The 22,448-nt window shown below is 39.1% G+C and overlaps 1 protein-coding gene and 1 pseudogene across 4 annotated transcripts in view; one reads left to right on the top strand and one right to left on the bottom strand.

Annotated features, from left to right (window-relative positions):
• Positions 1-22,448, top strand: part of Aff1 (ALF transcription elongation factor 1) — a 189,444-nt gene that overhangs the window by 106,437 nt on the left and 60,559 nt on the right. The window lies entirely within an intron of this gene.
• Positions 10,474-11,663, bottom strand: LOC107153616 (annotated as a pseudogene).

Raw genomic sequence — 22,448 nt, 5'->3', positions numbered from 1 at the left:
CCCCCCCCCCCCCCCAAGCCAGTGTTTACAAACTAAAGAACCGAAGTGACAAATCAGATTTTTAGTTACCTCCCCCCACACCCAAATGTTAGTGCTGAGTAGAGGCTTCCACTTTTAATTTCTAGAACCTGGCAAGTTTTTGAAAAACACTTTTAAACTCTGAAGGAAACATTTTAAGTAATGTAGGAAAATATTTCAGAAAATCTCTAAATTGCTTCAAATGAGTACAAAGAATAGAATTGCTTGTAGTGTAGTAGCCCATGAGGAAAGCATAAAATTGAAACTGGAAGATCTTTTTGGGTAGTATTAATTGGAATTGTTTTCTACTTTCTGTTCCTTCTTGAAAATGCCAGAAGTACATTTGGTACCAGGATAAGAAATTCCTGTTCCTCCTTGTTGTTTTCACACTTGAGATGTTTGTGGATGGATATTGGATCTCCCCTGGGTCTCTCAAGAACAGACTCTGCCAAGACAGAGACGTGCAACTCCTTGGACTCTGCCTGGACTGCACGCTCTCCCAGGCTCTCCCAGAGCCACCCAGTCATTTTAGCTCTTCCCTAGGTTGTGTTTTATTTTGAGCCAGCTGATAGTCTTCAGAAACAGAAAAGAAGATATTCTAAGGGGAATGCTGTTGATGATTGAGTTAGTGGTTTGACTTCAGCTGTTTGGTGGGGTGTCCAGTACTCATGAGGCATTTGAACAGAATTCCTCCTGAGAGAGGATCCTAGTTCATGTTATCATAACAAGCTTATTTTTTGGCCTTGTATTTCTCCTCTTCAGTTGCCAAAAGCTACAGTATTTGAAAATCATTATTTTCCAAGGGTAATTTTGCTGCATGTTCACATTTTCCAAGAACTCTTTAAGCAGATATTTTTATACTAATTTTTTTCTTTTCTTTAATTGTTGAAATCACAGATTGGCAGTTTTTTCCCCCATAGAAATTCAGGTACACACACCATTAATTTTCTCTTGAACTTCATTTCATTCCCATTTAAGCTTGGCCTACTTTCTGCATTTTTCCCCCAGCCCCGTGGTAATTTGTCAAGCCCACTCTAATCTCCTTAATCCCTTTGGCTGAAGGGTTTTGAGGCTTAATGGTTTAATCTAGGGTGCCTCAGTATTTAAGTAATTAGAGGTCCTATTTCTAGCTCTATCCTTCAGATAAATCACCTTTTTTTATTCCAATTTGCAAATAATAGAATTCTAAGAAATTAGAAGAATTTGAACTTTGAATTGAATTGCATGCATTTAGAAAGGAGCGTATCCTATGATGTTTATTTCTTGCAGTCATCCCTACAGCTTCAAGCTTTATGGATTCTCTTTTTCCTTGGAGCTCAATCTTTAAATTGTTTTGTAAAATTATTACTTTATGCATATTTATAGGGTACAGTGTGATCATTTAAACATGTATACAGTATGTAATAATCAAATTGGGTTAGTTAGCATTTCCATCTCTAAACATTTAAAATTTTTTTATTAACATGATTTTACATATTAATGAGGTTAATACATGTATGTAAACAGCATGTACTGATCAAATCAAAGCAAATAACATTTCCATTATTTGTGTTTGGAGTTTCTCACGAGAGCTCAATATTTATTTATACATACATACATACACACATACTGAGGATTGAACCCAGGGGTGCTTTACCACTGAATGACATCCTCAGCTCTTCTTTTATGAGACAGTTTCTTGCTAAGTTGCTGAGACTTGTCTCAAACTTGTGATCTTCCTGCCTCAGCCTCCTGAGTCTTTAGGATTATAGGCTTTTGCCCCTGTGCCTGGTTTGGGGCTCAATTTTTAAAAATACCTCAGAGCAAATATTTGCTATTGCAATTTAGAAGTGTTTTTTTTTTTAAATAAAATTCTATGGTATACTTAGAATTTTTTTATGATGCTCCCAGCATTTTTTCATGCTTGAGAGCATGTGAATTTTTGAAAGAGTTCTTTTGCCTTTCATCAAATAATGTGGACATTCTTACAAAATGTTACAAAAATTGGTTCAGGTGAGGAACAATTTGGTTATAGAAGAATTCACATTTTAGCATTCTATGTTTCTGCCTTTTCAATCAACCAATATTCGAACCCCAGTAGGCATAAAGGGAGCTTCCAGGAGATACATGCACAATAAATTTATTATGACACAGCATTAAAAATGCAAAGTGTAGTGAGTATGCAAAGGTAGTTTGGAACTGTTAATACTAGCCCTATAATGCTGGCCCTGTCCCACCCCCGCCACTTTTGCTTTATGATGGGAACTGTTCTGAATGCTGTGTATGGACTCACTTTATCCTCACAGTGATCCATGTGGTAGATGCTCTCTCTATCCTGTTTTATTGAGATGCTTACAGAGGCACAGGGATTCATTTGTCCAAGCTTCCCGATGCTTCAATGGGAAATCTGGAATCCAGTCCCAAGTAATCTGGTTCCATAGTTCACACCCTTAGATGCAGTACCTACATTATGGTACCTTTGAGAAGTAGAAGCTGTACTTTTTTTTTTCCTTGTTTTTTTTTTTTTCCCCCCCCAGAGTTAACTTTTGAAGCACTTTCATATTGGTGAAAATACTTTTCAGGCTAAAGGTTTAGGGAGAAAAAAAGACAGAAGCAAGTCAGGAAGAGGAGTCTACTAGAAGGAGTGGGGCTGATGGTTCCAGGAGGCTGGGGTACAGGCAAAACTGAGTCATGGGGAGATAAGCCTGCAGGGAGCCAGTTTCAAAGTTATTTGGTTGCATGTTGAGTAATTCAGACAAGAACAACAGATCATTAATGGGAAGGAGGAATTACTTCGGCTTCATGGCAGACAGCATAGCCTGGGGTTACAATTCTGTGAGAAGGGGGCAAGAAACAGCCTCTCCATGTCTCAGTTTATTCATCTGTGAGCAGTTCTGTTAGACTGAGGTAATCCACAGACAGTGCTTAGAACTCCACGTAGGCAGAGTGCAGGAGGGGTACTGGGACTGATTAGAATTGAACTTTGAACTGAGCTATAAGAAAAAGAGAATTTGGACAGAGGGTTATCAAGATGAAGAATTTGTGATGTTGGAGAGATGGGAAGACTGAGCATATTGCTAATTTTAGTATTAGAGTATGTTTTAGAAATATACTGGGATTAGCTCAAGAGGACCATAAATTCCCACTTAAGATTTGTACATGAAAAAAGGCCCCCCCCCAAATTTTATTTTAAAAAAAATGTAAAGTTTTTTTCCCTCTTTACACATTTTTTATTGGTACATTGTATTTGTGCATAATGATGGGGATTTTATTGCATATTTACACATACACATAACATAACAATATAATTGAGCCAACACTTCCTAGTCCCCCAGATTTTAAGGCATCAAAAGTGAACAAGAAGCCCAGGAAAAGAAAGCATTTGATTTGGGGTTACCGGGCATTCCCTTCCCCTGCTGTCTCCTGTCCTGGGGCCAGACAGACTCCTTCCTGAAGAAGCATTCCCATGTCTTGGTAGTCTCTGGGGTAAATGTTTCACTTTATAAAAACTATGCATTCTGAAATATTTTACTGCCTCTTTTAACTTCCAAAACACCGGCTTATTTGTTTCCTTCTCAATTGTCACAGCAACCCTGTGAGTTGGGCAGGGCAGTTGCATGAATCACCATTTTACATGCCATGGAACTAAGTCTCTAAGGAGTTTAATGATTTAAGATAGTAAGTGGCAAAATGGAGCAAGAATCCCAGACCTCTGGCTCCTAGTCACCATGCTCCATCTATCACAAAACATGTTTCTGTGGAGTGTGACGATTCATGAAAAACTTGCCTTTAGCGCGTTGAGAGTTCTCTGATTTTCTGTGTGGCTCTGTGGTCGTGTTGACACCCGGTGAATAATACAAATATGGGATTCAATGGATGATTCAAATGAAAGGATGATTAAAACTAAGTTTTGGTGTTGGTGGTTCTGTGTCTTCCACTGAAGCCTTTAAACGTTGCTTTCTACCTTTCAGAGGTGATAGCCATCAGGTTTAGATTCTTTCAGTTCTTTCTACCTATAGTGACTCAAAACCAGACCTACGACTAAACTCACCATTTACCTTTTCCCTTTGATCTCACAGAAGGGGGTGTTCTTCCCTGCTTCCAACTACGCCCCCACTCACCACCTCTTTTGGTTACCTTTGCCCGTTGCTCATCATCTGTGGTTACTTTTAGGCCTTTCCCAGCGTACAGAGCAAAACAAACCCTTCTCCACTCCCCTGTCCTGCTCTCATCACTACTTTTTGTTCCTTCACCGCTAGGGCTCTGGAGACAGAAGTAGGTAAACACTCGCAATCACTTCCTCTCTCAATTCTGTCTTGTGCTCTCCACAGTCTCTGCTGGAAAGAGCCACCAGCAGCCTCCTGATGGATGAATTCAAGAACCTCCCTAGGCCTTATCCTGCTTGACATCTCTGTGGCATCTGACACTGGTCACCACCATCACCTGAAGCACTCCTTTGTTGCCACTTCTCCCCCAGCTCCTCTTACAAGCCTTGATCTCCCCGGGTGGGGGTGGGGGACCTTCTCCCCCCCTCCCCCAGGGCTCTGCCCTCAGCACCCTCTCTGACTCTGTAGCCTTTCCCCATGACCTCTCTTCTGTGTTAAAGTTTGCACTGCTGAAATACAGAGGGCCAACCAAAGGCTTTTTCCTAACCCGAAGTGCTAAGAAGTCCCCTGAGCTCTAGATCCTTTTGCTCATCTGACCCTGGGACTTCACTCAGAGTTTGCACTGGCATCTCAGGTTCATCCAGTCTAACATGGATTTATTTCATTGTATTTCCCTTTCTCTGTACCTCTTTACACATTCAAAATGTTCTGCTTCGTTTTGATCATCATTCTCAATTTCTGTTACCTACTTCATACATTTGGCAACTGAAGTCCATCTGGAACTTCAGTTCCGTAGAGCGCATCCCCTTTTCTTTCTCCCTTACTGCCCCATCTTTAGTTCAGATTTTTATCATTTTCTTGAACTTCCTTCTAACCTGTCTCTCTGCTTCTTTCCATCTTTTCAAAACTGCTACACTAGCTGGAGGCAATAGCATAGTAATCCCATATCCTTGGGAGGCTAAGGTAGGAGGACCACAAGTTGGAGGCCACCCTGGGCAACTCAGCTAGACCTTTCTCAAAATAAAAAAAAGTAAAAAGGACTGGGACTGTGGTAAAGTGCCTCTGGGTTCAATCCCCAGTAACCCTCACCCTCACCTCTGCTAAGACAAAAAATAGCCATACTGTTCTACACAATGGTGATTGAAGATTGATCAGTTTATCTTAAGATCTTTTAGCACACCTCTCTCTTGCCTGCAGGATAATAATCCAAATATCTTCATTTGACTCACCTACTCGTTTTGTTTGTTTGTTTGTTTTTTAGAAATGGAGTCTTTGGGCTAGAGATACAGTTTAGTAGTAGAGCACTTGCCTAGCATGAAGGAGGTCCTGGGTTCAATCTCCAGCACTGGGTGGGGTGAGGTGGGGCATATAAAGACAGGGTCTCACTGTATTGTCTAGGCTAGTCTCAAACTCCCTGGTCAAATGGGCTTCCTGTCTCAACCTCCCAAGTAGCTGGGATTACAGGTTTGTACCACCATTCCTGGCTCCGTTTGCCTTCCTAATGGCACTTGCCCTTGTCTCTCCTGTCTTCTTGTAGCCCTTCTACTCATACTGCCTTGTTCCCTGGCAGCCTGTTAGGCCATTAGAGCTGGCTTTCTCCTTTGTGCTCTGCTTCTTGGTCCTCTAGCATCAGCTCTTCTTCCTGTGATGTACTCTGTCTGTGTCTTTCTCCACATGGGAAACATTTTGAGGGCAGAAGTCAGTTGTCTGTCCTTCATGTTTAGCACAAATAAGGCCTGAGGCAAAACCAGAATTTTTGCCACTCTGTGCTCAGCTTGAAGATTTCTTAACACAATTCATTGTTGGTCTGGACTGTGAAAGTTAACCTCTTTTTAATATTTGGCTGAATGGTGCAGGGGGAACAGTGGCATGTGGGACTGAATTTTCTACTTAGAACAGTTGACTGGGAAACTGTGACAGTAAGTTCAATAATTTTTTAAAGAAACTGTTTTACCATTTTCAACCTAAGTATTTCTTACGTTGTTATAGGCATTCCTACATGTGATCTTGAAAATAGGCAGCCTAAGCCATTCATTAGCAGTTCTTAATTGAATTCCAGCCTCATAATTGCTGTACTTCTCAATAGTGAGTCTAGAGATTAATCAGATGGTTTTATGTACTATAAAAATTAGAAAGCAATGGATTTTATGTATATGACACATATATAGGTGCTTTCCTCTGTGTTAAATGAAACACGGGATTTCCTTTAGTCTATTTTTTTAAAATAAGTGATGCATATAATAGAATCTAGGAAAACATTCAGTCTTAAATATTTTGCCATTGAGTGAGTCACTTTTTCTGGAAATGAGCCAACAAAATTGGGTGGGGCCTTTACTCTTCTCCACCACAAAGGTATCATTAACTGGTATCCTAGTAACTTAAGAATCATTGACCCTGAAAATGTCTGACTGCAACCTGGGCTTAATTTTCTAGTAAGATTAATGATCTTGCAGTAAAAGGTAAAACAGAGCCCAGGGTCTTTTATTTTCCTTACATTCTGTCAAGATCCCAGTGAACTATTGCTAAGACGGGGAAACACTGGTCTATTGTTCTGAATCTAATTGAGTCTTTTTATTATGTTATGACTCACCTATATTTCACAGATTTATTCCATACAAGTCATGTAAAGTAATACACTGTGGTTTGTTTTCCCTGCTTGGTTCGTGTTCCTAGTGATCTATCGGGCTGCCTGTGCCAATCCACTGAAGCAGACTTTGACAAGAGCTTGTGCCAGCCTTAGAGGACCATAGGAGTTAGCAGTGAGGCTGCTTCATGCTTTGTCCTTAGAATGAAGTGTCTGTTCAGAATCTTCTTTGGACCCATGGAAGATATCCATAAGGTATCTCCTGTGTAAAGCTGGGGCCATGTTTAGCATAAAAAGAGCTTCTTATAAAAATGAACACATCTTCTGATTTCTTACTTGCCCATCCCTGACTTGTGAGAGAAGGAAGGATTAAAGCCAAGATTGAAGAGTGGTTGCCCATAAGAGGGGGTGGTGCCTTGAATGGTGTATTTAGTTGCCAACATCTAAAAATTAGTATAGTTCACATTGGAATCTGAATTTTGCTGTTTTTCACTAAAAATTGGAAGCTTTGGAAACAAAGGTCTTGCATTCTTACAAAGCAGTGATTGGTTGATCTCTAAGAGCACATTCCTTGTCTTGCATAGACCTCACAGGGCTCTTCCTATCAGCTTCTCAACCCCTGTGAGTATTGCTATTCTCATCCTATGAATTGAAATATTTAGGGCTGGGGTTGTGGCTCAGTGGTAGAGTGCTCGCCTAGCATGTGCGAGGCCCTGGGTTCCATCCTCAGCACCACATAAAAATAAGTAAATAAAATAAAGGTATTGTGTCCAACTACAAGTAAAAAATAAATATATTTAAAAAAATTTGTCTCCATATGACTTCTCCTCACTTTGAAGACTTAAGAAATGAGAACCTAGATATGCAAAGAACATATCTTTTCAGGAAGATGTCTGTTAAAATGTCCATAATGTTTATCTACTTAAAGTAAAATGTGATTGATTTCCAGGCATTGAAAGGAAATTATTTAAAGTATGGCCTGGTTTGCTTCTTTTGACCCTGTATCCAATATGTAGGTGTTTTCCTGTAATCCTTTAAATGTATGATTTAGGCACTTGTTCATATCTTAGGATAACACTGTAGGTGTTTTGTTTTTTAACTATTTAATAACTTTACGTTTAGAAGGCTTGGTGAAAAACTATGGAATATGATTTGCTAGCCTCCATCAAGTAGGATTAATTTTTCTATATATGTAGTGAGGAAGTGGATTGCTGTGCATCTATAACAAAATATCTTAGGCTAGGTAATTTATAAATAATAGAAATATATTCCTCATAATTCTAGAGGCTGGGAGATCCAAGATGAAGGCACAGATAGATTCTGTGAATGGTAACGTGTTCCTTGCTTGTTACAAGATGGTGCCTCTTGTTTCCATCCTCACGTGTTAGAAGAGGCCAAGTGGGTGAAAGGGAATGATTGCTGTCTTCATGTGAAGGAAGAGTTGGGACAAAGAAATGAACTTCCTTCTTCAAGCCCTTTTATTTTTAATTAATTGATTTATTTGGGGGGCGGGTACTGGGAATTGAACCCAGGGGCACTTGGCCACTGAACCACAACCCCAGCCCTATTTTGTATTTAGAGTCAGAGTCTCACTGAATTGCTTAGCGCCTCGCTATTGCTGAGGCCGGCTTTGAACTTATGATCCTCCTGCCTCGGCCTCTCAACCGCTGGGATTACAGGCGAGTGCCACTGCGCCTAGCATCAAGCCCTTTTTTGATGCCACTAATCCCATCCATTAGGTAGAGCCCTTAGATTTGATCATCTCCCAGTGATTTTAATATTTTCACCTTGGGGTTTAATTCTAACATAGGAATGGGGGGGCACATATTAGTAAGCTTTTTTTCGGCTCTTTTTAAAGTTTGATTTCTAGCAGTTATAATCTGATCCTGTTTCCTATACCAAATGCAGCAGTGTATCCTTGAATACTTGTATTTTAAATTACTTCTTAAATTTTGTAGTCAATAATAGAAAGTTTAGTTTCAATACTCATTCAGCATTTGAGTTTCTTTCTTCCCTTTGATCTTAGTAATATTGATCCTTTCGGTATATAGATAGCCCATGTTTTAAGTTTCTACAGGTACAAGTGGGCATTTATTATTTAAGGACTGGGATATAACTGAAAATCTCCAAACTGTTCTTCCTTGTTGGATGCCATTTGTCCTCTAGAGTTATGACTCTGGAGAATTTCAATGTCCTAATATTTATTTATTATATACTTATGTTTTATTATACACTTATTATTTATAAATAATATCTGTTGAACACTACAAGTTATTTGTATATTGTTGAAGAAGGGATAGTTGGATTCTTTGACTTACTATTTTTCTTTTCCTTTTTTCTTCTTAGGTAATTGCATTGGGTTTTTATTCACTTTACATAGATAATGGTTAAGAGCAGGGAGTTGGGATTAAAGAAGACTTGGGTTTGAATCTTATCTTTTTTTGTTAGCTGTTATAAAACACATGTATTAACATATTCAACTTTCAATTTCTTGTCTGTAAAATAGAAATGATAGTATCTTGTTCATAAGGTAGTTGTCAGTTTTAAGTAAGAAAATGTATGTGAAACCCTTAGATTGACATCTGGCATACAGTAAGTTCTTAAGAAATAACCAATGTGCGAATATCATTATTATCATAGTTATCTTAACATAGTTTGAATGTGTAAGTGTAGTAGATTCACCTATTTAACTCAGCTTAGAATCTGAAGTTTAGAGAATTTAATACAGTTTTGAATATTAATGCTTTAACAAAATATAAGTGAGAAGTAATGTCTCCAGGGGCTGGAGTTATGGACTCAGAAAACATGGATTCATTTTCCTGCACATTTAAATGCTACAATACTACCTGAACTACAGGACTGTTCTGAAAATTAAATGGGATGTATGTGGCTGCCTGTAGTAGATTGTAGGAGGTACCACCTTCCCTTGACATATGAAACAAAAGGAAATTTATACTGTAACAAAAATTTATATTATACATCTTCAAATTGTCTTTATTGACCTTACAGCTATGCTTAGAAGTCACCAGAATCCCCAAAAGGATCCTAATGTTTTGGCTTGGTGTGATGGTGTTTCTCAGTTATTTGGTGAAGTAAAGAAATTCTATGTCATGGATTTAATTTTAGTTGATTTTTATTTTATCTATCTATTTATTTATTTATTGAGACAGCATCTGGCTTATTATGCCTTGGCAGGGTGGTCCTGACAGTGGTGGGTGTAATCCTGTCCTGGGTGGAGGGAAGGTCCAAGGGCCAGTTAAGGCCAACGTCGAGAGAAGCAGGGGGCACACAGCCGCTGGAATGCAGTGAGGCCAGGTGGAGGGCTAGAGGCAGCTGTGGTAGGCCTGGGCAGGGTGCCCCTGCTGCCCAGGGTTAAAGGCATCCAAGTGTGATGGGGCCATGGCCTACAGGATCGGGGACCCAGGCCACACCAGCACCCTGGGAAGCAGGTGCAGGATCACATGACACAGAACATGAAACACAGGCACAGAGCTCATAAGTAAGCACATGGACTAGTGGGCACAGATTCACAGGTTAGAGGGACACCCACCCCTGGCCAAGCTGGACACAAACACAATGGTAGTGTCACATAAATATCAGGGAGACATGGCACTATGGAATACATGATGGCTACCATGAATGAACCAGGCCATGGCGTTCAAGGGAAGAGGGAAAAGGGCCTTGTGGCATGACTGCACTGGAATCGTGAGAGACATGGGTGGGGGGCTGGTCTGGAGGTGCCTAGGGCAGCCCATCCCGCCTCCCCCACCCCCCAACTTTCTGGGCTTAGTCTGTCTTCCACACTTTGTTGAGCACTTTACCACCTCATGGTAGATGATAAGCACGATGGCCACATGCAGGCAGATCCAGCCCAGGCCGGGGACAGTGCCCTTGTAGAAAGCTTTCAGTTCCTCCTTCCTCAGAATCTGCAAGCCACAGTCCCAAGTGTTCCCCGGTATTTGTGTGTCTCCAGGCCCTGCATCCGGGTCTTAATCACACCCAGAGGCATGTTTCCGAAGACACTGGCTGCACCAGCAATAGCTCCAAAGACCCTGGTGACCATCAGTGGGTTCATGGGCTTGTTGTGGATGTCCCCTCTGTACCAGTTGTTCAGGGAGGTTATCACAAAGAAGCGGATGGCTAGGTTTGAGCCCGTTTTCAGCATAGTGGCAGTGAGGCCCTGGTAGGTCCCCTTCACTTCTTGTTCCTGTACAATCTCCCCAACCCTGTGGAAGAGTCCTCTGTACGTTGGGGGAGGTCTGGTCATGGATGAACTTAACCTTGATGGCCTCCATGGGGCACATGACCACCACAGCCTCGGCCACACCACAGCCCCCGCGTGCTGTCCTCCTTCCCTGGGCGTCCCGCTTGTGATTGCTGAAGAACTCATTCCGAACCTGATGGCCACCTTGGGGATGGAGCTGTAGAGCAGAGAGCTGAGGCCAAGGTACAGGCCCAGGACCATCTGCAGCACGCAGTTCCCAGGTGCCCAGTACCTCAGCGGGGGTGAACCTTGTTGTACAGATCTCGATGTCGCCTGCCAGGATTGCCTTCCTCTGGGGTGTGTCAGCTTGGCCTTTCTGGGTGCAGGGTGCAGCTGACCCCGGAGCGTGGGGTGGGAGGGTGCGAGGTGGGCAGCGCATGGGGCATGGCCATGGTAGGCGGGAGGCGGGCAGCCCAATGTGGGCCACGTGTCCCAGCCTCCCACACTGGGCAGTAGGTCCGTGGAGTCAGCAGGGGTGACCGGTTATGGCCCCAGGAGTGGGGTGGCCACTTTAGTCAATTTTTTAAACATGGTTTTTTAATAAAAAGACTTAAATATTTTGTATCACTAGTAAGATATATTAGTTGGAGAATTATATTTGGCAGGTTCCAGCTAGTAGAGGACTTTCACTTGTATTTGGGCATGATGACAAACCATAAGTGCTAATTTTGCTTTTGGTTCTTATGCTACTGATCAGTACACTATCTTTTCTAAAAGAGATTAGGGACAACAATCTTTTTGACTCTTAATATAAATTAGAAAAAAAATTATACTAGCATATTCAGCCTAGGTAAAAGTAAAAAGATGAGTTGACCATAAACTATTTTTAAAAAATATGTAACACTATGATATGGTGTAATTATCAAAGCAGTGTGGCAACCACTAAGTATATTCTGGACTATTCTCTCTAGTGGTAGAACTTCATACATGAAGTATGAAGTTCCAGTTAGAGATGGGAGAGTGTCATAGAAGAAAAATAAACTTGTCTTCACCAGTGAAGGTTTTCCTTATGCTTAAAGAACTTAAATCAGTACAAAATTTTGCTTATTATTTTCTTCCCTCTTCTTTTCCCTGACCACCTGTTAATAAATGTTTTTACTATTGCTGATAATACCTTACTGAAAAACTTTTTTCTTGAGTGAGGAATATTTTCATGATATCAGCTATTTTAAATGTGTTTTTGACTATGCCATCGATTGTCCTGAAGGTTGTTAGTTTTAGTAGACTCAAAGGAGACTGGGTTTAAGAGTCTATTTGAACATTTTCAGAGGTGAAAACAATATAAGGGCCATAAAGATTCTTTCTTTCAGGATATCAGAATAGGGTAGAATGCTATCATATCACTATGTGGTAATAAAAACATAGATGATTTTTTTCTTTTTTACTGAGGATTGAACCCAGGGGTGTTCTACCACTGAGCTACATACATATCCAACTCTCTTCAGCCCCCTGTAGTTTTTATTTTGAGACAGGGTCTCCCTAAGTAGCCCAGTCTGGCCTTGAACTTGTGATCCCATTGCCTCAGTCTCCTGAGTAGCTGGGATTACAGGCTTGCACCACCACACCCAGCAAATTGAGAAGATTTTTATAAAAAGGTGTTATAGCCTGTGTTTTATTTGCCTTATTGGCCTATAATTTTTAATTATTGATTAGCAACATGGGATAAATTCCTGGCATTTTTTCCTAAAGAGTAGGACTCACGTCCAAAGCCACAGTATGGAGATTTACTCCAGTAATTGGTTAAATTCCAGTGTTTGGTTTCTAGTGGCTCATCACTGCCCTGAAGACTCTGTAAAGGGACAGTCAAGGAGAAAGGTGGTACTGACATGGCTAGCCTTGCTTTCTTCTCCCAGCCCTGGGGCTCTTCATAGGGACAGCTGTTTTGTTCTCTTTGTCCAATAAATGGCCTGGCTTGAGGGGTGCCTTGTAGGCATTCTCACCCCAGCCTGCAGCGTATATCAGCACTTGTGTGCTGGACAGCGCCACAGCACCTGCCCTGGCTCCCTTTATCCTCCTCACCCCACAAAACCCAGGATCCCAGCCTCTAAGGATATGATGTTTCCCTCACATCAGTTAATTCAGAATTTATTAGGAATGTGTTGCAGATGCAGGTGTCAAGTAGGTGATGGCTTCTTCAGAGCTGAAGGGTCTCTGGTGGTTTCATAGAGGAGGAAGAGAAAAGGGAATATAGCAGAATGAAAGAAAGGAAAGGAATGAGGCTTTCATATCACTGGAAGATAGTGATAAAAATGATCACATCTATATTTTATTAGGAGTGTCCTCGGTGCCCAAGCACTATGTTCAAGCCATTCCCAAACAGTGCGCTAAATTGTCCGTCTATGGTAGAGCTGTGGCTGGAAGCTCACGTGTCTGACTGAGAATCTTCCTCATAAGCACTATCCTGCATAGCCAGAAAGTAGATGACCTTGACGAATATCTGAAATTTCTGAGTCCCCCAGTTTTCAAAGTCTGCACATGTTTCTACTATAACATGCAATAAAGGATAACTTAACAAATACTGTTTGTATTCAGCAAGTAGAGAGTGATGGCCTGTGGTGAGACGTGGATTCTAGAGTGTTGAATGGATGTTCTACTTAAACACAAATTCATACATGTTGTGAGGTTTCAGGGACATTGTTAAATGCACAGGGTAAAGGACCTGCTGGATGTATTTTTAATGTCAACAGGTATCACTCAGTCTTTTCTGCTTCTGTAAGCATTCAGATAGACTTGATGAGAACAAAAAGGTTAGCCTGCCCTTTATAGTTGGAACTCAGTTCCGGTAGAATTTCTTTGAAAACATGTGTTTCTAATACGTCAGAATTGGTTTGGCTTAAGCTAAAAGGAAAATTGTAGTCTGATTTGTTTAAAGGAACAAAAAATGTCCACATGCCAAAGTTTGAATGCACAGAGCATAGTTCAGTTCTTAATGGACTTTTATGCTTTTTCTCACTCTGATTTTTATTTCCCCATCAAATGTGCTAGTAAAATCATATGTAGAACTAGAATACCACCAATAAAAGTTTTAATTTTTGTGTTTTTATCCCTTATGTATAAAATTATATTGTTATGAGCAACTTTAGTGTTAATGAGTAACCTACATAAAATACTAGGATGACTATGTTGGGAATGAATAATAAACTTAGGAAATTTAGGATATTTTGTTTTGAAATCCATAATATTTAAGTTACATGATTTTTTTTTCTTCCATGCAATTATAAATTTCCTGTATCAGTGTGCTCTGTGTGTGTGCCTTTACATTTTTGTTTCTGAAGTGTGGTTATAATATGAGCCTGAAAATTGTTGTGCCATGGGCTGGGTGTGCAATCCAGTGGTAGAGAGCTTAGCTAGCACACTTTGGTTTCACGTGAGGACACTTGGGTTCGCTCCCCAGCCCCCCCAAAAAGAAAGAAAAAAAATTGTCTGTATCTACTCTGTGAATTTCCTTGTGTCTTAACTAATGATACATTTATCACATAATGCCTTGTGATAGAATTAGTTCTGAAGGAAATTGTTAACTAAATGGGATTTTTATTTCAGACACGTCCTCAGGTGTAATTGTGTAGACACAGTACTTATTAGTTGGAGTTTAATAGGAACTCCCACTGGTGGCCTAAATATTTTGCTTATAGGCTACCAGCTGCCTTAAATCCTGTAGATTGTTCTATTGGCCTTGAAAGCAAACTAAAGAGTAAACCATTTTGGAGTCTTTACGTCCCTGGTTTTGTGGGAAGGCAGGAGGAGTTGAGGAAGCTGCCCATTTCGTAAAACCGTATGTTTTTAAACTATACACATGGTGCTTTGCACAAGTCAAAATTGCCAAAGGGACAGATGTTGCCAATTTCAAATGTACAGGGGGAAGGCAAATATTGCTAAGCAACGGTATACTTGAGAGAGCATTTTTAGGAGCAGAGCCAGGGGAGTTGTGCCTGGGAGCAATCGCTGCTTCTTATGGCTCAGTACCAGGGAAGACATGCAAAGTTCTCTGTGTCAGGGCCGCCATCACAGTCGCCAGCACAAACGACAGTGGCCTAGTAGCATCGAGTAGGGTTAGCAAGGGGATGTGTGAAAACAGAAAAGCTTTTTTGCCATGTAGGAATTCAAAAAGGCATGCTCACAGAGGTAAGTGTTTAGCCTCCCCACAGTAAGTACGCAACCTGAGGTTCAGGTGGGGCCGCTGGGCATAATGAAATCCGGCAAGAGTGTGAGGCCTTAGAATTTGTGGGTGTGTCTGTCTGTCTCCTCTTCTCACCTTCTCCTTTGCTTGCTCTGTTAGTGGTTAACATCAGAGAGGCATCAGAGGATCCTCTGTGGTTTAGTGTGCTGTGTATGAGTTTATAAACAAGGTAAATAGCTTTCCAGCCATAGGTATTTGGCCCCTCCCATGTTCCCTCCTTTTGTACAAACTTGATAGCACACAGGTGCGGTGGGGTGGCTTTTTTTTGGTCAGCCTCTGGAGGCTTATAATACCTCTTGAGATTTGATGGTTGTTGGTTTGAATTATGGATTCTCCTTGTTTCCCTTCTTCCTGCCTCCTTTCTTCCCTCCCTTATGAAATAAAATGGGAGCAACAGTAGAGAAAATATAGTTTTGTATTTGTAGAAAATTATAACATTTTTGGCAATGTATTTTAAAGAAATTAAGAACATAAACATTTAATAATTCCTTACCACTTGATTTTTTTCTTCATCTTTCAAGTTCTGGTCTTAAATTTCTGAATGAGTTGACAAATGTTGATGACTTTTTTTTTTAAAGGAGATATATATAATTTAAGTCTGATTTAAAAGATTGAGGAGCCTTCCACCCAAGTTTTAACATACAGGTAGTACCAGCTTTCATCAGTATAGGAAAATTTCAAAGTAATCTCACTTGGATGCAGGCAGGTATGCTCTAGAAACTTCAGTGTACTTTATGTTTTATGTTCTTACTGATTTATTCAGAGAGTTTGTGATCACATAGTCTGCATCGGTAAGGGGTGTAAATTTATGTGATGTAAAAGCTAATAAAAGATGACAGTGTTTCCATTTTTCCCTCTTAGAAGATAGATCTTGTTTATTTTATGGTTTAGCTGTAGTGAAATCTGCCAAAAGCAATGAAAAAGGAGAGAGAACCCCCAAATAATTATGGTTTAAATACTTCCTTGATTGAATGTAGTTTAAACTTTCTTTTGGCTTTTTTGAGTAGAGACTATGTCATAAAATGAACTGGAGGACCTATTGTAAGCAGATTTAAGAGGCAACAGTGTTTTCTAGTGACTTTAAGTTTGCCGCAAGTAATTTCTTTTAAAGACAGGGTTGTTCTAGTGAAGTCCAGAAAACTGGTATATTTCATTCTACAAAACACTTGAAAGAAATTTTTATTAAAGAAATAAGTATTTGACTTTGAGATGCCTGTATAAAGTAGAACTAAAAGAAATGAGAAAACAGGTAAGACACAGCTATTCAGAAGCCAATCTAAATCTTTTCAGGTTCACTTACTGTAGACAGCATGATTGTGGTTATTTAAAATGATACAGCTCACTTTATGGAGGATGTTACTATATACTCGTAAGAAATTTAATTCAAAAGAACCTTAAAAACATTTTTTTAAAAGGGCATGTGTCCATCTCTGTCCCCCCAGCTGGCCATGTGATTATGATGTCAGGAAGGAAATGCAGTGGACTTCACGAGCATTTTCCCATGGACTGTGTGCCAGGTGTATGAAATATTCAGGAGGGACAGAGTTGGAGTCATGTACCACTAAGACATAATTTACCTCTGCTGGTGTGATTCTCCCAGCTTTTAAAGGCAGTTTTCAAGGGAGTTGCTTTTGTTGTTACTGTGAGAGTGATTGCCTGTTTTCCATATCATCTCTTCTCTGGCATCTAGGTTCTGTATTCTAGAAGAGTATAGGAGGAAAGGTAGAAAATGGGAAAGACAGTAAATGTAAGAATTTTGAAGTTTAGAAGAATGGGATTGAATTATGTTTTGCCTTGAAATACTCAGGAGGTTGGAGTTCAGAGTCAAGTGCTCTGAGTTACTTTTTAAACTTTTTCATTGCATGTGCCCATATATGAGCCCATATGGGAAGTGAGAAACAGATGGTGAGAGAATTATATTAAAATGGAGAAAGATTTGAGAAGAGTGACAGACTGCTTCATGTTTCAAAATGGGGACAAACCCTATTGTTCCCTAACTTTTAGAATCATGATAGCTTTAAATTCAGGAAGATTACAGTACATTTTATTTTATAAGCAATTTTCTCTTTGTCATATATTAAATGTCTAGTTAGAAAATTAAAAATAACTCTTACTTATATATCTACTCTGCCTTCTGGGTGTATTAAAAAGAACAAGGTGGACGTGGTGGTACATACCTATAATCTCAACTACTTGGGAGACTGAGGCAGGAAGACCCCAAGTTCTAGACCTACCATGGCAACTTAGCAAGATTCTTTCTCCAAATAGAAAGAGCTGGGGATGTAGCTCTGTGGTTAGAGCCCTTCCATAATGTGCACAAGGTTCTGGGCTCAATTCCCACTACTGCCACATAAATAAGTAACTGGATGGATAGATGGATAAATATTGGTGCTCCTTGAGCAACTGTTTGTTCAAAACTTTGTTATTAAATATATTTTCACTTTTCACCAGTTCGTTAATGCACCACATAAACTTTGTGGGAAGTCTGATGCAGTTTGTCTATACTCCCAGAACAAATTTATATATAAACATAATGCAGGAAAAGATTATTAATTCTTATTTGGGATTCAGTGAAATTACCAAGTTTTGTTGTTGTTGTTGTTGTTTAATGACTGATCTGATTTTTAATGGGTTATAGAAAAGCAAAATAGACCCTTAAGTTTAGATGTGTTTGATAGGATTATATGAATGATCATAACCACTCATAATGTTCTGATAGGAAATGAGTTGTACATTTCTAGAATAGATTTTTGTAAACACTAGCAGTTAACATGGTTGTTTGTTACTCAACATTAAAGTTTGTTTTTTGTTTAAGAGGAACTTGTTGAAATAGTTTAGATTTAAGATAGAAGGGCCAGTCATCTCTATTTGCATTCTCTCCTCTGTGTTTGTCATAGTATCAGTAATCCCCCTGGGCAATTTGAAGCTTGGTTGGTTTCCTCAGAGTATTCATGCCTCTAGACTACCACTACAGTAATTTTCTTTTCTTTTCTACTGGATTTTGGTTTTTGTTTTTCCAAACAATCCATGCCAGGAGTCAGACAACCAACACCTAACCCAGAGGAGGCTGCTGATATTGCTGCTGGGATAAGCCCAGGATAAAATCTTTATGTCCTTTCAGACAAAGCGTGGATTAAACGGTTTATCATATTCCTATGACTTCACTTTCTTTCAACCTCCTCCAGAAACTCATGGAAAGTTTTTGGTTTTTTCCTTTCCTGGTACCTCTGAAATCTTAGCTTATGCTCAGCTATGAAAAAAATGTCCAGGCCCCCCTGTGAAACGGAATTAGACATGGCTCCTAAACAGTGTTAACCACTTAAATTTGATAGACACATACACTTTAAAGAGGGAGCAGTAATACAGGTTTATGTATCTATAAATCCTGTCATGGTTGACTAAGTAATTTAGTAGTGTTGTTTTAGACCTAGAACCATCCGTTAATATGATTTGTGAGAGTGAGTGCGTGCGTGCGTGTGCAGGGCAGGCTGGAGGTAGAGAGCATGCAGAAGGCATATCCCACTGCAGTTTCACACTCTGCCGTAATGAGAGATTACAGTTGGAAGGCTGCTTGTTCTTCCCACAATTGATGTTTCCACTCTAAAATTAAAAAAATCCTTCCCCCAAGTACTTTGAAGGCTGTTTTAATAAGTAGAATTGGTCGTGGATGGGGAAGATCGGATAGTTTAGGCCATTTGAAAGACCTTGTCAGTTTATTACCACTGGGATGGAATGTCTAGACTTGTTCTTTGTGGGGCTTTTTTCTTTTTTTTTAAATGGTGCCTTTTTTAGCCCTGCTTACTAAATCATTCATGGCTGCTCTGCCTACAATGGGCTTCATGGGGCCTCATGTGATTTTTCATCAAAGGCACAGTGTTTTAGAGCCTGAGACCATTGGGGGATTTCTGATTCCTCCTATTATAAAGTGAATGTAGTAGTTCACATCAATAGTTAGGAAGTTGGCAAGTAACTGAGATTAGACATATTTATTCTCAACAGTGGTAAGAGGTTTTTTTTAAATTTTATTTTATTTTTTTTTAAACCATTTTCCAGTCAAGTACTTGGTTTTAAGTGAATTTAAACCTATCCCAGGTATATACCCCAACTTCTTAACTTTTGCACTGTGAAGTTAGTTGACATATTATCATAAATAATAAGTGATGAAAATATTATTCCATATGATGCATTATCACTAAATAGTATTTTAAAAATGGGTAATCTTTTATGTGATTGTACTTGAAAGCTTGCAAACATTTAAAATTGCAAACTCACATATGGTCTCATGATATGTAGTAGTTTTATTAGCAGTAAAACTGGTGAAACCAGCACTTTTATTACTCTCTCATTATTTGCATATTTGTATCCAGGGAGTGTTCAAGACAGTTCTATATGTAGAGAACGCTACTCCTGGTTTTCAGTTATTTAAACCAGATCTCAAGAACTAGAATCCTTAGGTTTTATAATGATAAATAATGTCTCTTAATAGAGCTCAAAACAGAATTACCAGATTGTTTCAAGTAGCTCACTTAATACAAATTGAGCTTTTACAAATTTTTATATGCTTTAGAAAAATAAATTATCTTTATGACATTAATTAGAGCAAATTATTTCACTGTTATAATCAAAGTAACTAGAAATGAACAACAAATTCTCTAATTGTTCATATTGACCTCCCTTCTCCCCTCAGGTACTGAAGATTGAACCCAGGGGTGCTTCTACTACTGAGCTATGTCCCCAGCCCTTCTTATTTTTTAATGTTGAGACGGGTCTCACTAAGTTGTAGAAGTTTCTCCTTGAATTTGAGATCCTCCTTCATCAGCCTGCCCAGTAGCTGGGGTTATAGTTGTGTGCCACTGCACCCAGCCATCATATTGATCTTGAAAGACCAATACTTCAAAAGACTTCTTCCTATAAGGTTTTGTAAGTTTCAGTAACATTTTAGGTTTTTTTTTTTTTTTCCATTTTGAGCCTATTTTTACCTCAGTTGGTGAAAGATAAGGAAATATTGTAGTTTGCTTATAAAATAGCATTTTACCTATACTTTAAAAAATTGGGGCTATAGGCTCTCACTTATTAAATGAATTGGGGTGCTAGTACATCTTTCAAACTTCCAGTATTCTCTCTTAGTGTTTATCTTGGAGTATTTCTTTATCTCCTGTCTCAGGGAGAGACACACCCTTCCTTCACCCCACCCAAGTATAATGCTTGATTTTCCCAACCAGAGATCTGCTGTTACTCTTACATGAGAAACTTTGCTTTATGAGAAATTCACATCCTTAAACTACATTTGGGCAACTAGTGTAAGTGAAAACATCTGATTGCAATAGTGGTGGTAATTGATGAATTGTAATTAAAATATATTACTTTCTTTTTAAATTAATGATTTCTGTATCTTAAAAAATACCTTTGTTCTCTGAAGTTGCAAATATGAGTACACATATACTGCTTCCCAGGAAAAAATTGAGAGTTCATTATAAGGTAACTCTGTAATTCCTTTTTGGTTGGCTTATGTTTCTGAATTTCATTTGTAATGCGATGAGATAACAAAAATCAAGTCCATTCATTTCCCAGATATTAATTGCTTATCTATGTTAGTCAAGAATTATGCTAAGCCTTGGAGAATATGGAGCTGACTAAAATCCCAGCTTCTGCCTTTAGGAAGCTAGTCTTAGTTATTCAAAAATATCTGGGGAGGGATGAAGTGAGATTAATAATTTTAAGGGAGAATTTAATAGTTCAATTTACTTTTGCATATAATAATGGATTCTACCATTGTTTATAATTGTAATGCACCAGAAAAGGAAAAAATAAAGTTGATTTTACAATTTAAATGACAACACAGTCTAAGGTGACTTATTCCTTGTTTTCTAGTTTAGTATCCCTCCTTCCATATTAATAGTCTGTAGCACAGTTGCTGTTGTTCTTGTTTTAATTTGGTCTATAAGCATGCCTGTATATCTGTCCAGGGATCTTAAAAACTCTTATCCTAAAATTCTGGGTGTGGAGGTAAGGCATTTACACAGTTGCCCAAAGGGCATGTTGCTTCTGAAGAAGCAGTACTGCTAGTCCTTTTATACCTGTTCCAGCCGAAGTAGGCACACCCAGCACTTAGGAGCATGTTCTTGGAACAGGCTTAGTTGTTCAGGGAATTTATTGCATATTTGCAGAATACAATTAATTTTATGTCAAAACCTTGCTCAGCCAAGATTATTGGTCTCCCCCTCTAATCTGTCTCTTAGAAATGATGATTATAGTATCTCCATGTAAACCCATGTATTTATTTGCATAACACTAACTTTAACATGCCTTAATTTTATTTTTTCCTCTTAACAATACTGCAAGGCTTTGTGTGTTTCAGATATGTCTGGAGTATTTAAGTTTGATTAAAAAAAAAAGAAAGGAGAACCAAAACGTGCTCTCCTTGTTGGTAGTCTAGTTTGGGGAGCAAGAATGATTTAGTAAGCAAGCTTGGGGCCAGGCATTGACTGCAAATCAAGTCTACTGGGTAAGGCTGCCTGTGAATATGTAACCGGCAATTCTGGGTAGAAGGTATTAGATGGGACAAGCCTAGAGCACAGAGGAGTGAGCTGGGGAGATTGAGTAGCTACAGAAGTAGCTGAGGATATGCAACTGTCCTTTGAGAAAAAGATTTTTCAAGCTAATATTTGTGTTTTTATTTATGAATAACTAATACATTTTAATGGATATGTAGTGGAAATTTTCCTCTTACTCTATTCCTCAGCCACCCTTTTTTTCTTTCTAGAAGAAATTGATGTTATGAATTTCTTGTACATTATTCTCAATGGTATTTTATACATAATCAGAAATTCTGCATACATTGTTCTTATCTCATTGACACTTTTTCATTTATACAAATGCTGGCATATAATAACCCTTATTTGTTTTTTTTCCTGCTTAACAATATCAGTTAGAGATTACCCCCTTAAATCAGTATGCAAAGAGCGTCTTCATTGTTTGTCATAGATGCATAGTATTTCTTTGAAAGTGGTGTGTGCCATAGTTTTTTTAGTTACCTATAGGTAGACATTTAGATTGTTTCTAGTGTCTTATTCTTTGCAAGTTTAAGTTACGTGTTGTACTACGTATAGAAGTCAGCAGGGTAAGTCAAAGAGAATATGTAATTAGAACTTGGTAGCTACTGCCAAACTGGTGTCTTTGGAGTTTATACCACTTTGCCCTCCCACCAGTCCCAGTGTTCAAGTGCCTATTTCCCCACATCTCTCTCTCATAGATACAGTATTATCAATCTTTTGGTTGTTTGCCAGTCTGATCTGGGAAAAAAGAGTTTCTTGGTGTAAT

Source organism: Marmota marmota, unplaced genomic scaffold, assembly GCF_001458135.2.
Source record: "Marmota marmota marmota unplaced genomic scaffold, marMar, whole genome shotgun sequence".
NCBI classification, from domain to species: domain Eukaryota; kingdom Metazoa; phylum Chordata; class Mammalia; order Rodentia; family Sciuridae; genus Marmota; species Marmota marmota.
This window is presented reverse-complemented; position numbering and strand designations above follow the sequence as displayed.